Here is a 19114-nt window from a genome sequence, read left to right on the forward strand (position 1 = left end):
AGGATCCCACAAACCACTGGAGTGAGAAGTCATCCCTGCATCCAACCACACATCACCTGAGTACTTCTAACTCAATGGCTTTCAGATAAGATAACCGGTTAGCAAGGAATTCAATCTCCACCCAGCTCTGACCTCCACAAAGCAGGTAGCAGCATGGCTCACACCTCACAGACCTTTTCAGCTCTGAGCATGGATAAACACACCAATCCTCTACCCTTCCCAAACTGGCCTCCAAACACGAAGTAATCAAATGCAAAGGAACAGTGCTTATAAACCCAACTCTTGGAAAAAATCAAGACAGAGTTGCCTGTGTGGGGCTGGTGGTGCACCTTGGAGAGGACGAAATACAGGGAGTTTAGGGGGGTGCAAGGCAGTAAGAATCTGACGTGCTAGAAGGAAAATGACAACACATATGTAAAGGCCCAAATTCAATGCTCAGTCAATGTTCATTCAATGTTCATTTAAGAAGGGCCTGAAACCCTGGGTATTCACCTCCTTTAATGGTGACATCAGTCCTACAGCTACAACACAAAAACTGCCATGGTTCGAAGTAACTGCTCTAACACAGTCTTCAGCCACCCATCAAATTCCCCTTTCCCTTCCAGCACTGATAAATCAGTCTGATTTTATTGATTCCCACCAGCTGGGCTCTGATCCTCCTGTTTGCCTTCAGGGCTAGCAACAGCAGCAGAGGTGAGGCTCTCCTAATCAGGGGTAAAGCAGAACAGATGCACCTCTTTAATGGTGTAAATTCAAACCAGTTCCAGAAAGTAAAATATTTTGCTCAGAATTCAGCAGAATCTGCTTTATTTCGGGGATTAACCTTTCCTTTACACTCTCTTATAAATCCCATCCCACAGCCCCAATGCCTGTGACACCAGAACTAAACCACTTCTTAAAGATCAATAAATAAATGCACCTGCAGCTGTCTGATGATGCAGAACAGATTACTGCTGTCCCTGAACTCTGAGATGAAAAACAATTATAGGTTGACTCATGTTTTCTTGGACTATGACTGTGTGTCTTGATCTCTGCTGTGGTATAAAGGGAAGTAGTCAGTCATATTTAAAGATATACTCACAACTCTCAACATTCTGATTTATAATGTGCTCTAGTATCTTTGAATTACATTTAGTATTTTAAATCAAATTAATATTCAGTTGCAAGACTTTCTAATATCAAAGCATAACTATCCAGAATCTTTCCTTAACTACTTCTCATTCATCTATTAATGATTCTAATGTGCATTATTTTGCGTTATTTTACTCTGATTAAGCTGAGGATCGTGATTCCACAGTAGTAATATTAAAGACAAAGCACCAGGGAATGCAGACACCATCATAAACTTGATGTCTCTATTGCCTGGACTAAAATGTTATCAGTCTCAACAAAGCTGGTATAAGAGAAGATAAAATGTCTTGTACACTTTTATCTTTCCCAATTAATCTGTTCCAATGCATCTCCCAGTGTTTTTTCAGGGTCATAGTTTAGCTAATCAACAGCCATCTCTGGAATGAAAACTTGGCTGAAATGAGCATATTAGCCTTCCTGTGAGTGTATCTAATCTGAATCCAAATGAAAAACAAATATTCAAAGACTGGAACAATGTTTGTCTGTTAAAACAATCTAGATGACCACAACACAGGAAGGAAACGGCAAAGAGTTCAGGTATACACAATAAAGTTGGCACGGCTTTTCTCATGGTCTCTCCCACCTACATAGCTGTACCTGGACAGGAAATTTCTAAATATTCTGCACTGCAAAAACAGCAGCTCCTGAAGGGAAAAAAAAGTGCTTTTGCAAAGGCCATTGCTAATTGGTGTCAAAAGTTTTCCTTTTGCTTCACTTACATCGTGATCCCAAACTCCTTGATTTTATAGAGTCACATTAGCTACTTTAGGCTTTCATATGGATGCAAGTCCTACTTTTCTTATGGGGTTGATATTAAAAAAAAAAGGGGGGAGCAAATAAATTTGTCCTTTGTTTTGGTACCTAATTAAGAATTTGAGTCCTGATCATAGAACCACATAATGGTTGAAAGGAACCTCAAAGATCATCTGGTTCCAACCACACTGCTATGGACAGGGACAACTTTCAGCAGACCAAGTTGCTCAGAGGCCCATCCAACTTGGCCCCAGAGATGGGGCATCCACAGCTTCTCTGACAAACATAATCTACATTGGCATTAAGACCAGCTGGTCTTGTTCTGGGGCAGGGGAAGTTCTTAGTAAGTTTTGATCTTATTACAGTACAACCTGAAAGTACCTGGGAGTGTATTTTGCACACAAACCCAATAGCATTTGAAGATTTTTCTGCTGATAGCTCATTTTTGCCAGCAACCAGTAGCCTGACAACTTCTTGTGCTGACTGACCTCTTGGTTGTTCCAACTGTAGCTGGCAGAGACCATCCAGCCCCAAAGCAGTTTAATGTATTTTGTTATCTTAACTTAGTGAACAGAGTTCACTTAAAGCAGCTCTGAAGCACAGCTCTGAAATTGTTCCAATTCATCCACAGCAGAAGTGAGGCTAATAAACCAACTCACTTCAAATGCCCTGGAGATACCTTTGATAAGGTACCCACTGGCACACAGTCATCAGCAGTTTGTTTTCAGCCTGCAGTGGGAAGTACAACGTGACCATGAGAAGGGAAACCCATGCCTGAATCAAAACAGAAAACCAGCAAGGCTGATAAGGAAACTAACAAGAAAATGTTAATACATAGGCTAACTATCCATTAGGAGCAAACAACTCTCCTAGCAATAAGAAGTGCAAATTTACACTGTTCTTTAATTTCATATCATGCTGCTGTTTAAGCGGTGGGAAGAAAATTAAGATCTTCCCATAAGAAACTGGAAATGTCAATCTCCCAGTGAAGAAACTGAGTTACTGTGAATGTTGGTAGTGGTCTCGCTGACCCCTGCCTTGCATGACCTGTGCTGGTGAAGTTGCTGGGGGCTTGGACACCACCAGCAGAAATACAGCAAATAAATAAAAGCCAGACACATTCTGACACAAGATCTTCTGTAACTTTTATTAACTGAGAGCGCCCTTTGATTTCCCTGAAAAGCCCATCTAAATCCTCCTGTCTCAGACCAGCTCACACACACAGCAGAGGGAGCCAAGCTACTAGAAAATATCTCATGGCTGAGAAATGGGGTATACCATGGTCAGTTCACAGGCCTAAATCTCCAGTGACTCACCATAGAAGTTCCAGTGTGGTGGGGTCCTCACTTCCAACTCAAATACACCCTGAATACACAGCTGATAGTCAGCAGTTCATACCCAGTGCTTCTGACTGCATCTCTCTGGTTCTTCCTTTTTTTTTTTCAGGCATTCTTTAATTTTTAGAATTTTTTATTTTTCAGATTTTCTTAATGATTTTTTCCTTTCACCAGCATGTTTTGTTCTATGTGTTGTGTATAAATCCCAGTACTTTAAGGCACTGCAACAACATTAAAAACTTTTCCTTTCTGTGGTCACTCTAATGCAGCTCCCAATTCCCTTTATCTGGCAGCAAGCCATAGAACTCTCCTGTGAACCTGTCCTCATGTCCTCATGTGATGCTGACCTTGACCCTATCCTTGGTCACACCTCTCAGAGACTGGAATATCACGTCATAAACTCACAATCACTGGTACTCACAGAGCAGGGTGATTTGTGGAATAGCCTTATTAGCACTACACTGTGTTGCAAAAAACTTCTGCATAATCTTGCAGCACTGGAAAGCAATGACATGGCAGATTTAATTAAAAGACAGGCAACTGTAAAGGAGAAGACTTGGGGAGGGGAAAGAATCCCCTCAGAAAAAATTCAGTATCTGTCTCAAACAGCCAAGCCAGTTCCCCAGAAAATTACCCTCTTTTTGACCTTACACAGTACTTTCTAAAAAGCCAAGTTCCCTTAGATAGTGAATATGCCTTCAGTTTCAACCTAAGAGCCCCATGAGAACTATGAAAACACAGAAGGATAACCCTCTTCTGTCAGCACCCTCTCTAACATCAGCAAATCCACTGCTCTTCAGTAGGTGAGCAGAGTCATTCCTATCTGAGCCTGGCTGAATGTCCCCACCAGGAGTCAGTTGTGAAGACCAAAAAGAGGCCTTAAACCCAACAACTCAACCTGAAGAGCCACGTGCTGTGTTAAAGGCAGTGCACACCTTGCATAGCCCAAGTGGTGCTGGCCTTGAGATACTCACCTGTATAAGGACCTCCAGCAGCAGAGCACCTCATGCCTTGTTAGTTTGGGCCCCAGAACCAACATCTGTCAGGATAAAAAAATTAACATGTATGCACTCTATGTCAGATCAAGTTGCTTTTGTATCAGAATCGTTTGGGATTATGAAAATAGACATCCTGCCTTTTCCACCTCCACAGAATCCACAGAATCACAGAATTTTGGAAAAGTTTGGATTGAAAGGAAACTTTGAAGGTTATGAGCAGAGCTATCTTCAACTCCATGAGGTGGGACAAAGCCCCATCCAGTCTGACCGTGAGTGTTTCCAGGAATGGGACATTTACTAACTCTCTGAGCAACATATTCTATCTAGTGTTTCACTACCCTCATTATAAAAAATGTCTTCCTTTTAACAATCTGAATCTATTGTCTTTTATTTTAAAATAATTACCCCTTGTCCTATTACAACAGGTCCTAATAAAAAAATCTGTTCCTGTCTTTTTTATTAAATATTAATAATTGAAAGGCCACAATAAGTTCTCCCCAGAGCCTTTTCTTTCCCAGGCTGAAAAATCCCAGCTCTCTGATCACCTTGGTGGCCTCCTCTGGGCTCACTGCAGCAGGTCCCTGTCCCTCCTGTGCTGGAGCCCAGCTCTGGATGCAGTGCTCCAGGTGGGTCTCAGCAGAGCAGAGCAGAGGGGCAGAATCCCCTCCCTGCCCTGCTGCCCACGGGGCTCTGGATGCAGCCCAGGACACGTTTGGCTCTCTGGGCTGGCAGTGCCATGGCCGGGGCATGTGCAGCCTCTCAGCCACAGCTCCCCCAAGCCCTTCTGGGCAGGGCTGCTCTGGGGCTGTTCATGCCCAGCCTGGGCTGGTACCAGGGCTTGTCCCAGCCCAGGTGCAGCAGCAGCACTTGGCCTTGAAACTCATGATTTTTCTCATGGACTCCTCCTCAAGCTTGTCTGGGTCCCTCTGGATGGCATCCTGTCCTTCAGGTGTGTCAAACCACCTCAGCTTGGTGTCACCTGCAAACTTGGTGAGGGTGCACTTGATCTCACAGACTATTTAGTTGGTGAGTAGTCCTGGTCCCAGTACAGACCCCTGAGGGTGATGAGTGATGAGGGAGCACTTGTCACTGACCTCCATCTGGACATTAAACCATTGACTAAAACACTCTGGATGCAATCATCCAGCCAATTTCTTACCCAGCAAATAGTCCATCCATCAAATCCCTGTCTCTCCAATGTAAAGACAAGGGTGTTGTCAGGAACCATGTCAGAGGCTTCACAGAAATCCAGACAAATTAAATCTGCAACCCTTCCCTTGTCCACTGATGTGGTAACTCTGTCACAGAAGGCCACTGTGTTTGTCAAGCCAGACTTGCCTTCGGTGAAGCCTTGCTCATTGCTTCAAATCACTTCTTTGTCCTTCATGTGCCTTAGAAGAGCTTCTAGGAGGATCTGTTCCATGATATTCCCAGACAGAGAGGTGAGGCTGATAGGTGGTAGTTTACCAAGTTGCTCATTTCTACCCTTTTTAAAATGCTTACCATAATGGTGTAATTAGGAGTTTTAAACAATAAGGAGTTTTAATAATTCTTCAGCTCTAAAACACAATTCAAGTACTAAACAATGTGGTCTTGATGCAGCACAGGGAAGAAACCACAGGACTTCCACAATTTATGGTCAAGGGAACTGAATCACTGAAACAGTGCAATATTTTCCTGAGAAATGTTAGCCTTGCCCTTAGATGTCCTGAGTTTGAACTCACTTTGTTATAAAAACAACAACAATACCCCACAACTCTATTAGAGAACAGAAGTACTTGGGCTCTCAAGTCCCCAAAATAGCACAGTCATTGCAGTAATTTGCTTTAAAAGACTTGTTTCCAGATTTGTACATCTGCTGTAGATGTTACCCAGATGTGTCCAGTAGGTGTCATTCCTGTCTACCCTTGCTTGCTTTAAGGCACTCAGACATATCATTGCTTTCCTGTTTTGGAGAGAAAACTTTGGCATGTGCAGAAACTATGTGTTTGACCTCCAGGCTGAACAAGAATGCTCAGAATTGGTTTGATGCCCAATTATTTCTGGATTGAACTAAAACCTGGAGAGGCAGGTCCAGATTTTTCTTGAAGTCCAGTTCTGCAGGGTTTGGCATTTTGAAATAACTATGCCCCTATCCTTTCCATTTCTAAATATCCTCAGCCATGGTAAGACACAGCAAACCCTCTTGGTACCTTTCCCTTCACTGCTGGGATATGAGATACACAGACCATCCACAGGAACTTGAAAAATGTCTCACCTCTTTCCCTTGCTACAAAGACAACCATAAAGCACTGAAAGATAAACTTCTGCACAGGGAAGTTAGGCCATGACTGCCAGGATTGGAGTGAACCAGCCAAAACTGGTTTCCTGTCTGTCAGATATGCCATTTCTGTATTGAACACACACCTGGAACAGGACATCAAGCACCAATATCTACCATCACCCAGCAGCAGGTCAGCAGCCCTGACATGCAAAATCTGGCATGGCTCACTGAGGGCAAGCAAAAGACATTTTATTAATTTCATAATTTTTTTTGTAACTTCTATTAATCGTTCCCTTTGTCTGCATTCAGGAAACTTCCATCCCACAGGACAGCGAGTTAAGGAAACACGTGCTTCCCCAGGGACATTTTAGAGCCAAGTCTGGCACTGGCTGCCATTGAAACCTAGACTGGGAGTCTCAGCACTGGTTGGAGATGCTAGAGCTCCAGCCAGACATGAGTCTACCTTTGCCCTTCTGGCTGACCCGATGGTAACCTCTGCCAGAGGGACACAGCAGCCGTTGCTGCTCCCTGATCCCAAGGGAGAGCACACAGAGACATGCGGGAATCAACACCCACGTGCAGGAGAACTCCTTGCTGCCTCCCATGAGGCTTGCAGATGGCGTGAAGCCCAGACACGAGATTAAATCAGCAGCAGCCGCAGAGCTGCAGCTGTGTGGGGCCAGGAGAGCTGAACCCATCTGCTTCTCGTGGGCGGCTGGGGCCAGAGCTGGGGCTTGGCTGCCACAGGGACTGTGCCAGCACACAGGTGCCAGGCATGTTCCTCTTCTCAGTCCCTGGCCTGCTTGGAACACCACAACTGTGAAAGCTTCACCCTGGTGCTGTGAATTACTCAATTGAGGGCAAATGACCCCCAGAAAGGTAATTTTGCATCTACTGTCCTTTCTGGTGAAGTCAGAAAATTAGTCCCTGTGTGAGCTGCAAAGTACAAAGTACAGTTTTACATCTGAAATTTCCACTCAGGCACCTTCATGATGTTGAAGCAGAACTTGCAGCAGTGTTGCTTTCACGCAAAATGAAACCAGTTGTCTCCAGCTCCCCACAGCTGTCCCCAGCTTCTCTACAAAGATATGGCATCAAAAGCAAAAATGTCATCTGTTTTTCTCCAATAATCAAAATTATTTCTCTTACTAAAGAATATCTGACTAAAATTAAAGCCCTCTTCCATGAACCCACACTAGCCATGAGACATCATTTTAGGCTAGACAATAAGGAAGCAGCCAGAAAATGTAATTTTGATAGACTTAACCAGTTTCTCTGGTCAAGAAGTATCCCTAAATACAAAATTCTACTGTAAAATCAGTTTTTGAAATTCAAACAATAAAAGGCTGCTGTGGCTCCTTTCTTCTCTAGCAGAGATAAAATGCAGCTGTTTGCAAACTGCTGACTGGAATTTTTGTTTGCCTGTCTAACAGGGTGTTGTGCCTTCCTCCAAACTGAAGGAATTTGTGCTACAGTGTGAGTTTTGAAAATACAATATCAAATTATCCATCAGGAAATACTTCTGTGAAGGGGCAAGCTGAATCTGAAGACCTCACACAGTCACACTGGAACTCAGTTTTCCAAGGTGGGATCCAGCCCCTCAAGTCATGTTGCCCAGATTCCAAGAAATGTGTTAAGCTTCTGAAGGAACCTCCTGCTTTCTCATAACTGGCTTGGAGCCCCTTCTTTCAGAGCACTTTTTTTTTTGCCATTAAGTAAAAGCCTAGGTCCTGAGGCAGGCAAAATTCACCTACAGTTGATCATTGCTTTATCAACCCACCAGCAATGATAAAGCAAGATAATAGACGTCTGGAGAGGTCCAGGGAAAGGACAGTGCTTTTGTTCAGCAGCTCATTCAGTCACATACACTCCTGACAGCAAAAGCCTTTTTAATCAGACTGCAGTGATCTTTGATTACAGCACACAATAACTATGGAAAGGAACTGCTCAGCCCACTGTACCCAGAGGGATCTGTTAGTGTAGCTGGTCAGAGAAAACAGATTTATCACCAGTCAGACAGGGCTGAACTACAAGGTGAAGAAAACTTCAGACATCAGCAACTACGCTTAATTCAAAAAGATACCTACTATGGGAGGGCTTCAAGGTGAGGGCTGAGGTTTTTCACAAAGTTATAAATAGAAAAGATTTATGTACTGGATATTGGGGACCTTTCAATATATGTATTTACAGAAGCATGACATTACCAGGGTGACCCATTTCACTGTGCTTTAAAGCAGGGACTTTTCAGGATTAGGCCTTTCAACCAGCAAGTAATGTCTGAAAAGCCCATCACATAGTCCAAGAATTTCAATATTTATTTTCAGCCAGACTTGAAAGAGTGTGTGCTTTTTTTGTTGGTTTTGAATCAGTAACTTAGGGTTTGGCTTGTAAAATGAGGGCAACTGGATACACAACTCAAGCAAGGCTGGAAAAAGGACATTTTACCGGGCTGAGGGCTGCTTCAGGGGATGACTCACATCTCTGCTGGGTAACTTCTGGCTGGCAGTGATGTGCTCACTCATGCAGAATAATAAATTAACCCCCTGCTGAAATGATGCAATACCTGTTTTCTAGGTTTTACAGACTTCATCTGAACTGTCTCCTGCAAAGCCTTCATTTTCACAGGATTTTTGTAATCTTTGGGTTTCTGTTTCCGGTGTTTCCCTTCTGCAGAACAGGTCTTTGTCTCCACTCCAAGAACACAGAACAGCCCTTTCCTGGGAACTAGCCTGGGAAAACTTTGGTAACAGCTTCCTGATATTGCACTGAGCTCTGTGCATCTCCTACAGGTTTTGCTTTACCAGCTGGAAGAGAGTAAGAGACCATTCAGGTTTTCGTATTTCTGTTACTGCTTCTATGGACATTGACCCCAACACAAGTAAACACTTTTATCCTTTACCATCTCTTGTACTTTTTCCTTTCACCCATTGTTTTTTCCTCCTTTATCCCGAAGCAGCTTGACAGGCTCTGGGAATTTCTAAACAACCCTACCCTACCTGCACCCTTCTTCATGGCATCTTTCACTCCTAAGTGCCCAGGAAACCTTTGCAGGCAGCATAACAATGGAGGTGCTACATGGCATATTCACGGGTTTCTCGGGATTGAGCTGAAAAACATCCTTAGTAAGCACCCATTCTCCGTCGCTTTTGAGGGATGGAAAGGCATTTTGAGGGACTATGCTCAAGTTAAATAGAGACCACTTGTCTCCCTTCCTCCATCTGGAAACTATGTAAAGGTGTCTAAACAAAGGCTGTTTGGAAACTTGTTGCACCAACATCGCTGCATCAGCATTTGTCTATGTAAAGTCTGCTGGTTCGTCTGAAAATCAAACTGTTTTCTGCCTCTTGTTAAATTCCCTTTTTAAAAATAAATTTTTCTCTGTAAGCATAACTGATAATTGTTATGGTCTAGCTAGTACAAGGAAGGAGACTGATTAAATTAGCTTTACCATGCAGAGGCCAAACCACAGAATTTTAAAGGCTTTTCCAAAATGCTCCTTAATTCCAGTGCCTTTGCTGCCCTGTTGAACAGGTTGTTCACAGTCATGAGGGTATCTTCCTCAAACATGGGGTCAAATATGGACCATGAATCATTTCAGGTCCTCTTTGAGTAAACCTGAATATCAGGCTTTTCAGGCCACGTCAGTGAATAAATAATTGAAATTTTGCCAAAAGCTGTCATCTGCAGCTCCCCCATCCTGGGGCACAGTACAAACTTTTTTTGCAGATATCTGAGCAGTCATACAATGCAAAATTATGAGGTTTTTAAAGGTAGTATACAAATATGTCATCTCCCAAAAGAGAAAACAAAGAAAAATTGGGGGGGGGGGGGGGGGGGGTGGTTCTGGAAGCAGGGAAGAAAAATGGTAAGGAAGGGAGAAAGAAGGAGAAAAAAAATGAAAACCAGAATAAATCAAACTGCATGTGTAGCGAAGTGTATTGGTTGGGAGGTCATGAAACTGTAACACAGAGTTGAAACACCACTGAGAGTTCCTGTAATTATTTCACTTTCCTGTGGCTGGCGGCAGAAGCTACCGCAGAGGGGAATCCACTTCTTTGAGCAAGCAGCAGTGTTTATCACCCCACCCCTCCGGGCACGCACACACACAGACACACACGGAGGGGTGGGATCTCAGCGCAGCTTCACTCCAGTGCCTGTTATCCCAGAAATTCGGACGGGGATTCGAGGGATCTGCAAGGCAGAGGAGGGGAAAATGCTGCAAGAGGGCCGAATTACTGTGGTCATGCAGGTGGCACTCTGGAGCAGCTCTTTGAGGATACGCAGCAGTATTTTTTGTCCAGGGGATAGCGCTGGGGGAAAGGATAGTAATCAAATGATGCGAGTGTTAAACTGGGTAATTGGGCTTGTTATACTGAGGCAACAAAGGAGAAGATGATTTATCCCATCCCCTGCTCGTGCATTCTTGTCACAATGCCATGAGCCTGGCTCAGTTACCAGCTCTGTGGGCTAAAGATAAGAACTTAGAGAAAGGGTACAATTATTTATCTGATGATTATGTCCTTCCCTGGGGTGGCCTCTCCTTCAATTTTTGTCTTCTGCACCAACAGGTTGGGGAAAAAAAATAAACAATTCCCATATATATTTTGTAAAATAAATGCCAAAGGAATACAGGAATGAGAAAATATTACCTATTGGGGATTTCCACTGAGTGGCTGTGGTTAGGCTAAAGCTCCATGACACAATGGACAGTAGAAAGTATCAACATTAAACAAAGCCTAGCCTTCTGGCATACTATCACTACCAATTTAGTGATGAGCAGAGTTTCTGACCCCACACAACAAGAGGTGGCTACTCCTCTGGTGTCTTCAAGAGGGAGAGAGGCAAATAGAAGGAGTCCTTGGAGGTCTTTTCTTCTTCCCCTTTTTCCCCCCCAGGTTTTACATTTTATGACTCTCTGAGAACATAATTTATTGGTCTTAATTGAGTGCAGCTTTCCCCACCGTTGTGTTCATATGTATGCTTCATCAACTGTAAATATATAAAGATTATCCTCTCTCTAAAACTTCTACATTTTATTATTTTAAAATTATCCCTTTTTTCCATCACTAACATTGTCTTCAGCTAGTCTACACACAGAAGTAAAAATTCCTGGCAATTCAGTGCTAAACAATCAGAGAAACACTATAAAAAGGGAGAGGCCTCTTACCCTTTTCTCTCTACCAGAGATTACTGAAGTGTGGAAACACAAATTAAGGCTAAAGCAAAGAGAAATGAATATAGATTTTAACTGTGTTGGGTATTGGCTGAAGTATGTTTTAAACATGTAGTTTAGAGTTCTCCCATTTCCTCTGTTTCAGTAAATACAAGATCTGTATAGTCCATAATTATATAGACAAGTTTTAATGACTGCTTTCCTCCTTTGCAAAACAGTTTTTCTCAGTTTTGTTCTTAAAGAGGCACTCCCATCAGCTGATTTTTCATGCCAATGGACATAAATGAAACAGACTAACCAAACATCCTCAGAGACAGACCGGGCTTGGCCTAAGTTTATTTTTGTGAACATGTCTCATCATTCCTGGATTTCTGAAAGTTTACTATAGTTATCCAGCTCACGTGTCTGGCAAATGATGCAAATCACGAATGAGTAATACTGGCAGAGCTAGAGAAAAACAATCAGGTGTTAAATCAGAGCTAGGGTAACCAGGTTGCAGGTTGATAACTCCTGTGCAGAATTTAACCACACTGTCAAACAGCGGAGTCCAAATCAAAAATGCAAACAGGTTCAGAAGAAAACTTCCTCTTGTAGGATTCAATATCATTGTATTTATTTAGTAAGTAGCTCTTAAATGTATGGTCTGAATAAATAAGTCTTTATTTTTCTAAATTACAAGAAACTGGTAGAATAAACTAAGAGAAATATTATTTCATGCCCATTTTGCTTCCAGTGGTCCAAACATCTTCTTTCTAAGATGTCCCATAGCCACCATTACAGGCATGTTTGAGCTGCCCCTGCCTGGCAATGCTTAATGTGCTGTGCTGATTCTCCCTCAAGCCCACAGCATGTGCTTAAATACTTTGCAACCACAGGAAAATGTACCGACCCAACTGTCACAGAGAACACAGTGACTTTGGGCCTCCACTCCAGTAATATTATTGTCAAATACTCCTTGACTCACACTGAGAATTTTCTACCATCACATTTCACAGAGTGGGTCAGGTTGGAGAGGACCACACATGCGGTCCAACTTCCCTGCTCAAGCAGGGCCATTCTAGGACACACTGCCAAGAATTGCACCCAGAGGGTTCTTCAATATCTCCAGTGAGGGAGACTCCACAGCCTCTCTGGGCACCTGTTCCAAAGTGCTGTAACCCCCACAGTGGTTCTTCCTCATGTCCAGGTGGAACTTTCAGTGCATCAGTTCCTGCCCATTTTCTCTTGTCCTATTGCTCAGCAGCACCGAGCAGAGCCCAGTCCATGCTCTGACCCCTCCCTGCAGACACTGGCAGACATTAATGAGGTCTCCCCTCAGTCATCTCTTTTAGAGGCTCAGCATGCCCAACTCGCTCAGCCTTTCCTCATAAGAGAGATGTTCCATCCCCTTGACCACCTTTAAACATGTAGTTTAGAGTTCTCCCATTTCCTCTGTTTCAGTAAATACAAGATCTGTATAGTCCATAATTATATAGACAAGTTTTAATGACTGCTTTCCTCCTTTGCAAAACAGTTTTTCTCAGTTTTGTTCTTAAAGAGGCACTCCCATCAGCTGATTTTTCATGCCAATGGACATAAATGAAACAGACTAACCAAACATCCTCAGAGACAGACCGGGCTTGGCCTAAGTTTATTTTTGTGAACATGTCTCATCATTCCTGGATTTCTGAAAGTTTACTATAGTTATCCAGCTCACGTGTCTGGCAAATGATGCAAATCACGAATGAGTAATACTGGCAGAGCTAGAGAAAAACAATCAGGTGTTAAATCAGAGCTAGGGTAACCAGGTTGCAGGTTGATAACTCCTGTGCAGAATTTAACCACACTGTCAAACAGCGGAGTCCAAATCAAAAATGCAAACAGGTTCAGAAGAAAACTTCCTCTTGTAGGATTCAATATCATTGTATTTATTTAGTAAGTAGCTCTTAAATGTATGGTCTGAATAAATAAGTCTTTATTTTTCTAAATTACAAGAAACTGGTAGAATAAACTAAGAGAAATATTATTTCATGCCCATTTTGCTTCCAGTGGTCCAAACATCTTCTTTCTAAGATGTCCCATAGCCACCATTACAGGCATGTTTGAGCTGCCCCTGCCTGGCAATGCTTAATGTGCTGTGCTGATTCTCCCTCAAGCCCACAGCATGTGCTTAAATACTTTGCAACCACAGGAAAATGTACCGACCCAACTGTCACAGAGAACACAGTGACTTTGGGCCTCCACTCCAGTAATATTATTGTCAAATACTCCTTGACTCACACTGAGAATTTTCTACCATCACATTTCACAGAGTGGGTCAGGTTGGAGAGGACCACACATGCGGTCCAACTTCCCTGCTCAAGCAGGGCCATTCTAGGACACACTGCCAAGAATTGCACCCAGAGGGTTCTTCAATATCTCCAGTGAGGGAGACTCCACAGCCTCTCTGGGCACCTGTTCCAAAGTGCTGTAACCCCCACAGTGGTTCTTCCTCATGTCCAGGTGGAACTTTCAGTGCATCAGTTCCTGCCCATTTTCTCTTGTCCTATTGCTCAGCAGCACCGAGCAGAGCCCAGTCCATGCTCTGACCCCTCCCTGCAGACACTGGCAGACATTAATGAGGTCTCCCCTCAGTCATCTCTTTTAGAGGCTCAGCATGCCCAACTCGCTCAGCCTTTCCTCATAAGAGAGATGTTCCATCCCCTTGACCACCTTTGTATCTCTCTGCTGGACCCACTCCAGGAGCTCCACGGTTGTTTTTACCGAGGAGCCCAGAACTGGGCACAGCATTCCAGACAAGGCCTCACCTGGCCTGAGCAGAAGGGCAGGATCTCCTCCCTTGACCTGCTGCCAAAGCTCTTCCCAATGCATCCCAGGACACCACTGGCCCTCCTGGCCTCAAGGGCACTGCTGGCTCACGGACAGCTTGTTGTCCACTGTGACCCCCAGTCCTTGTCCTGCTTTCCATCAGGTTGGGCCCAGCCTGTGCCAGGGGCTGTTCCTCCCCAGGTGCAGGACGCTGCACCTGCCTTTGTTGAACTTCAGACAGTTCTTGTCTGCCCATCTCTCCAGGTCCCTCTGAAGGGCTGCAGACCCCTCCTCAGCTTTGTGTCACCAGTGAACACCCTGAGCAGGCCTCTGCCCCTTCCTCCAGGTTGCTGAGGAGTAAAGTAAACAATACTGGGCCCAGCACTGACCCTTGGGTGACACCACTAGTGACAGGCCTCCAACTAGACCCTGTGCCACTGATTATCCTTTGGGATCTGCCACTCAGCCAGTTTTCAATCCATGTCACTGCCCACTCGTCCAGTCCACACTGCCTGAGTTTGCTTACGAGGATATTGTGAGACACAGTGCTGAAGGCCTTGCACTGGGTGTGACCATACCCTGGTTGTTGGTGGGGATGGAAGAGCAGCCAGATGCATTCAGCTGGAATGACCTTAGCTATTAACAGAAGGGCACGAGAAGGCCTTTCTCTTCATGGCTGAGAGCACTCCCTCCAAAAAACTCTGCTCTGAAACATGCCTTAGCACCAAAACCCTGGGACTGTGGATGAGACCTAAGTAGGCAAAAAGAATATAGCAGGTAGAAAATACCTTTTTGTGCCACAACTGCAATGCCTAGAGGTTCTGCTTTTATGAAACTTGCCCATTTTGTTACTCTATAGACAGCACACCATGTTCTGCTCCTGGGAGAGTCTTTAACCACCAAGGTCTTGGCATCATGGGAGGTCACTGAACAGACCACATTTCCTGGCTGCCAATGGCTCCATTTCTCAGTTCACATTTTTCCCAAATACTATGTTTACAACCTGCTGAATTTATAGGGTCCCATTCTGTTGGGAGGATATTAAAATAATTGAAAAATGAAATCAGAGAATCATATATCATGCTTTGGGTTGGAAGGGACTTTAGAGATTGTCTCATTCCAAACCCCCTGCCATTGGCAGGGACACCTTTCATGAGGTTGCTCAGAGCCCATCCAGCCTTGCCTTGAACACTACCCAGGATGGGGCACCCACAGTTTCTCTCAGCATCCTCTGCCAGTGCCTCACCACCCTCACAGAAAGAATTTCTTTCTAATGTCTACTCTAACCTATTTACTTTCAGTTTAAAGGCATTATCCCTTGTCTTATCACTACATGGCCTTGTAAAAAGTCCCTGTCCACCTCTCTTGTAGTCCATTTAGGTCCTGGAAGGTGGTAGAAGATCTTCCCAGAGACTTCTTTTCTCTAGGGTGAAGAACTCAAAGTCTCTCAAGCTGTTTTCACAGGGTCATCTTCCTGACCTCCCCTGGACTGTTCCAACAGGTCCATGTCCTTATTGTGGTGGGGGTCCCAAAGCTGGATGCAGTACTCCAGGTGGGGTCATATTAGAATGAATATAGGAAATCACAGTTAAGGATGTTTGCAATCTGTCTCTAGTAATGAACCCTGTACTAATGAAAGAGAAGCAATACTGTTGCTCTGGTTTTAGGGGAAAAGCTGTGCCTTATGGGTTTTCAGCTTGCAGGTCACTTTGCCTATGCATCTATGAAAAAATGAGATCTTCCTTTAAATTCTTGTAAGTGTCAGGTGAAATGTATAATTTTGGTGATTGCCACAACTACATGTATACCTCACATTTCCAAAAAAATATGTTATAAATTATCTGTAAATTAGTAGTGCAATTTTTCACACAGTAATGAAGTCAACAACAGCAATAATAATAATAATAATAATAATAATAATAATAATAATAATAATAGTAATAATAATAATAATAATAATAATAATAATAATGTCAATTTGGTGTCATGAACCAATAACCGTCACCTCAAATATCTTACAACCTAGGATAGCTAGACCAAAAATAACAACAACAAAAAATGAACAACAAAAAAAATTGAAGATCAGTATGGTTACTGTTTACCAGAAATGCTTAAATGCAATTTTTTGCTTTAATTTTTGGATGCGCTTTGTTGTTAGGATATCATTCAGAAGGAAGAGTCAAACTACTGTTCAAAACCCAGAACTGCTGCTCAAACCACATTACAATTCTAAAAAATAGCTAAAAAAAGAAAAGAAAAAACTGAAGTAAGAAAATCAGAAACAGGCACTGTGGAGAATGCCATGGATAGATGTAATGATTTTTATAGATGCCAATAGTAGATTCAGTGCATTGTTTATTGCTTCATCATTTGGGGGATTAATTTACAAAGAGGGTTTCTAGAGATTCTCTGTGCTACCCAGAACTGCAATGGGTCATTGACTGATGGCTCTTGTGAGTCTGTTTTCACATGTACAATGTGAAGACATTTTTAACTGAGGTTTTAAAAGCCTGACAAGGTATTTTACTTGTTGTTTTGATGGATGATGTAATTTTCCAATTTTTGACAATCACTGAGATACCACAAAAAAAAGGTGGTTTTCGTAGTGAGTCAGCCCTTAGCCAAAACTGAAAGTTTACGTTATTAATTCGACCGAGCATTCAGACTTCTGTGGCTATTTCACATCTGAGCCTTCTGGGTTTTTAGACTTGACACTATCACTGCCAATTTTATTACACAGATCTGCAGTTCTGTGAGCCTGTGAACTCCTGGGTGGAGACCCAGATGCCACCATTGCTACACACACTGTGATTTCTGCTTCATGTGGCCTCTGCTGGGCAGGAACATGCAACTCAGGGTGCAATGATTACATTGCTAGTCCTGAGACCAACTGGTCCCACACCCTGGGACTTCAGGGAGGCTTCTCCACCTCTCACCCCTTCCCTGAGGTCCTCTGTCTCCTCCTCAGCACAGAATTTTCCTCACCTCTCCCTTTCCATTACCATGCTCTGCCATAACCACAGCAGTTTCTCCCCCACTGGACACCTTAAAACACCTGACAATTAAATTGCCTTGTTTTAAAACCAAAACAGCACACAGAATAAAGAAAGAAAAAAAAAAAACCGAAAAAAAAAAAAAAAGCCAAAAAAAACCCCACCCCACACATAAAATGAACAAACAAACAAAAAAAAACCCCAAAAAACCCAAACAAAACAAACAAACAAAAAATTTGACAAACCAGAAAACCTTAAAACAAAAAAGAAACAACAAAACAAACCCTGACTTCCTGTGTCTTTGCAGATTGAGAGCTCCTTCCAGATTCACAGCCTGTGTGCACTTTTCTGCAGTTGCACACCATAGCCCACCACAAGATGATGAAATAGGCAGGGCGGATGGCATCATGACCACAAAACAGGATGCAACCCAAGATGCTGTCACGTGAAGTCAGCTCCTACACCTGTGCCCGTGGGACACAACCCCCACTCTTGGTCAGACTGTCCCCCTTCTGTTTTCTCCTTCTGGGCATCCACGCTCCTCCACTCCTCACCTGCACACGTGGAAAAGGTGGGAATGGTGACAGCCCTGCTGTGGGGCACACATACACTATCCACACCCATGAGGGAGGCATGGAGCAGCTGATATAGGTCTTTCCCATAGCACTTAGGGTTCAGAGAGTAGAAACAGGTTGTAAAGTACAAAAAATAGTTTGTTGTTAAGTGCAACCCTCTTTTTTCTGTTTCCCCTATTTACTTCTCCTTTATTCTCTTTGGAGTCAGCCGGTGCATCTGCAGAGAGGTCTCTGGTGAGGAAGAACACAGTGTCCTTGCCCTTGAAGGCAGACTTGTTATTTCTCACTTTTTTGTTTGCACTCTTAATGCCAAAGGTCACCCTCACAGCTTTCCCTCTCACACCCCTCAGCAGCACAACCACAGCCACAAATGTGTGTGCTGTGGGGAGACACAGCTCCCACAGCACAAAATTATGGATGCATGGCAGAAGTTGTCCCCATGTTCACAGCCAGCATGGATATGAAAAATAAGCTCTGTGCTGATTTTGCGTTCCCTGAGGTCACCTGGAAAAAACATGAAGCAGGATCTCAAATGTGGGGTTCACTTAGCAAAGAGGGGATTATGATCTGCAGCTGATGGTGTTACATGGAGCTGCTCCCCCATAGCAGGGCTCTCCTGAAGCCAGATGTGGATGGATCCAATGGCTAGGTCAGCATGGTAACAGGAACTCAGGGAGGACAGCACTCCTCTGCATCTGACCACCCTGTCCAACCACTTCCAGCACCTCCCCCTTTTCTGTGGGGGCTGCTCTCACTCACAGAGAAAGCACTGGGAGCCCAAAGGGACTCCTTTCTGACAGGAAGGGACAAGCTTCCTTCCATTTCTGTGCAAGGTCATTGCCACCAACACATTTTTTCTTGCAGCCCTTCACGCCTAAGGCTCCTAGGGCTTGTCTGCAGAGCAGCTGCAGGGGACTTCCCATCTCCTGGGAGGCTTTTTTCTCCTGTTCAGAAAAGGCAGAAAAAGTCAGCCCCTTCTTCTCCTCTGTGTGTGTCTGCAAATAAAAAGTAGAAACGGAAATGAGCTCGTTTCAGTGCTATCAGTCATGTAGTTTAAAAGTGAAACTACCTCACAACATGGGATGTTGTCAGCACTCTCATAAC

The 19114-nt window shown here is 43.7% G+C and overlaps 1 long non-coding RNA gene across 1 annotated transcript in view; it reads right to left on the reverse strand.

Annotated features, from left to right (window-relative positions):
* LOC120502527 overlaps nucleotides 1–18849 on the reverse strand; it is a 29084-nt gene extending 10235 nt beyond the window's left edge. Inside the window, exons 1-2 of the long non-coding RNA XR_005627536.1 lie at nucleotides 17720–18849; nucleotides 4196–4260 (exon numbers count right to left, since the gene is read on the reverse strand). This is a non-coding gene — a long non-coding RNA (uncharacterized LOC120502527). The remainder of the gene's footprint in view (nucleotides 1–4195; nucleotides 4261–17719) is intronic.
* Nucleotides 18850–19114: the final 265 nt, after the last annotated feature.

The sequence above is a fragment of the Passer montanus genome, unplaced genomic scaffold, assembly GCF_014805655.1.
Source record: "Passer montanus isolate IOZ18808 unplaced genomic scaffold, ASM1480565v1 scaffold22, whole genome shotgun sequence".
Classification (NCBI taxonomy): domain Eukaryota; kingdom Metazoa; phylum Chordata; class Aves; order Passeriformes; family Passeridae; genus Passer; species Passer montanus.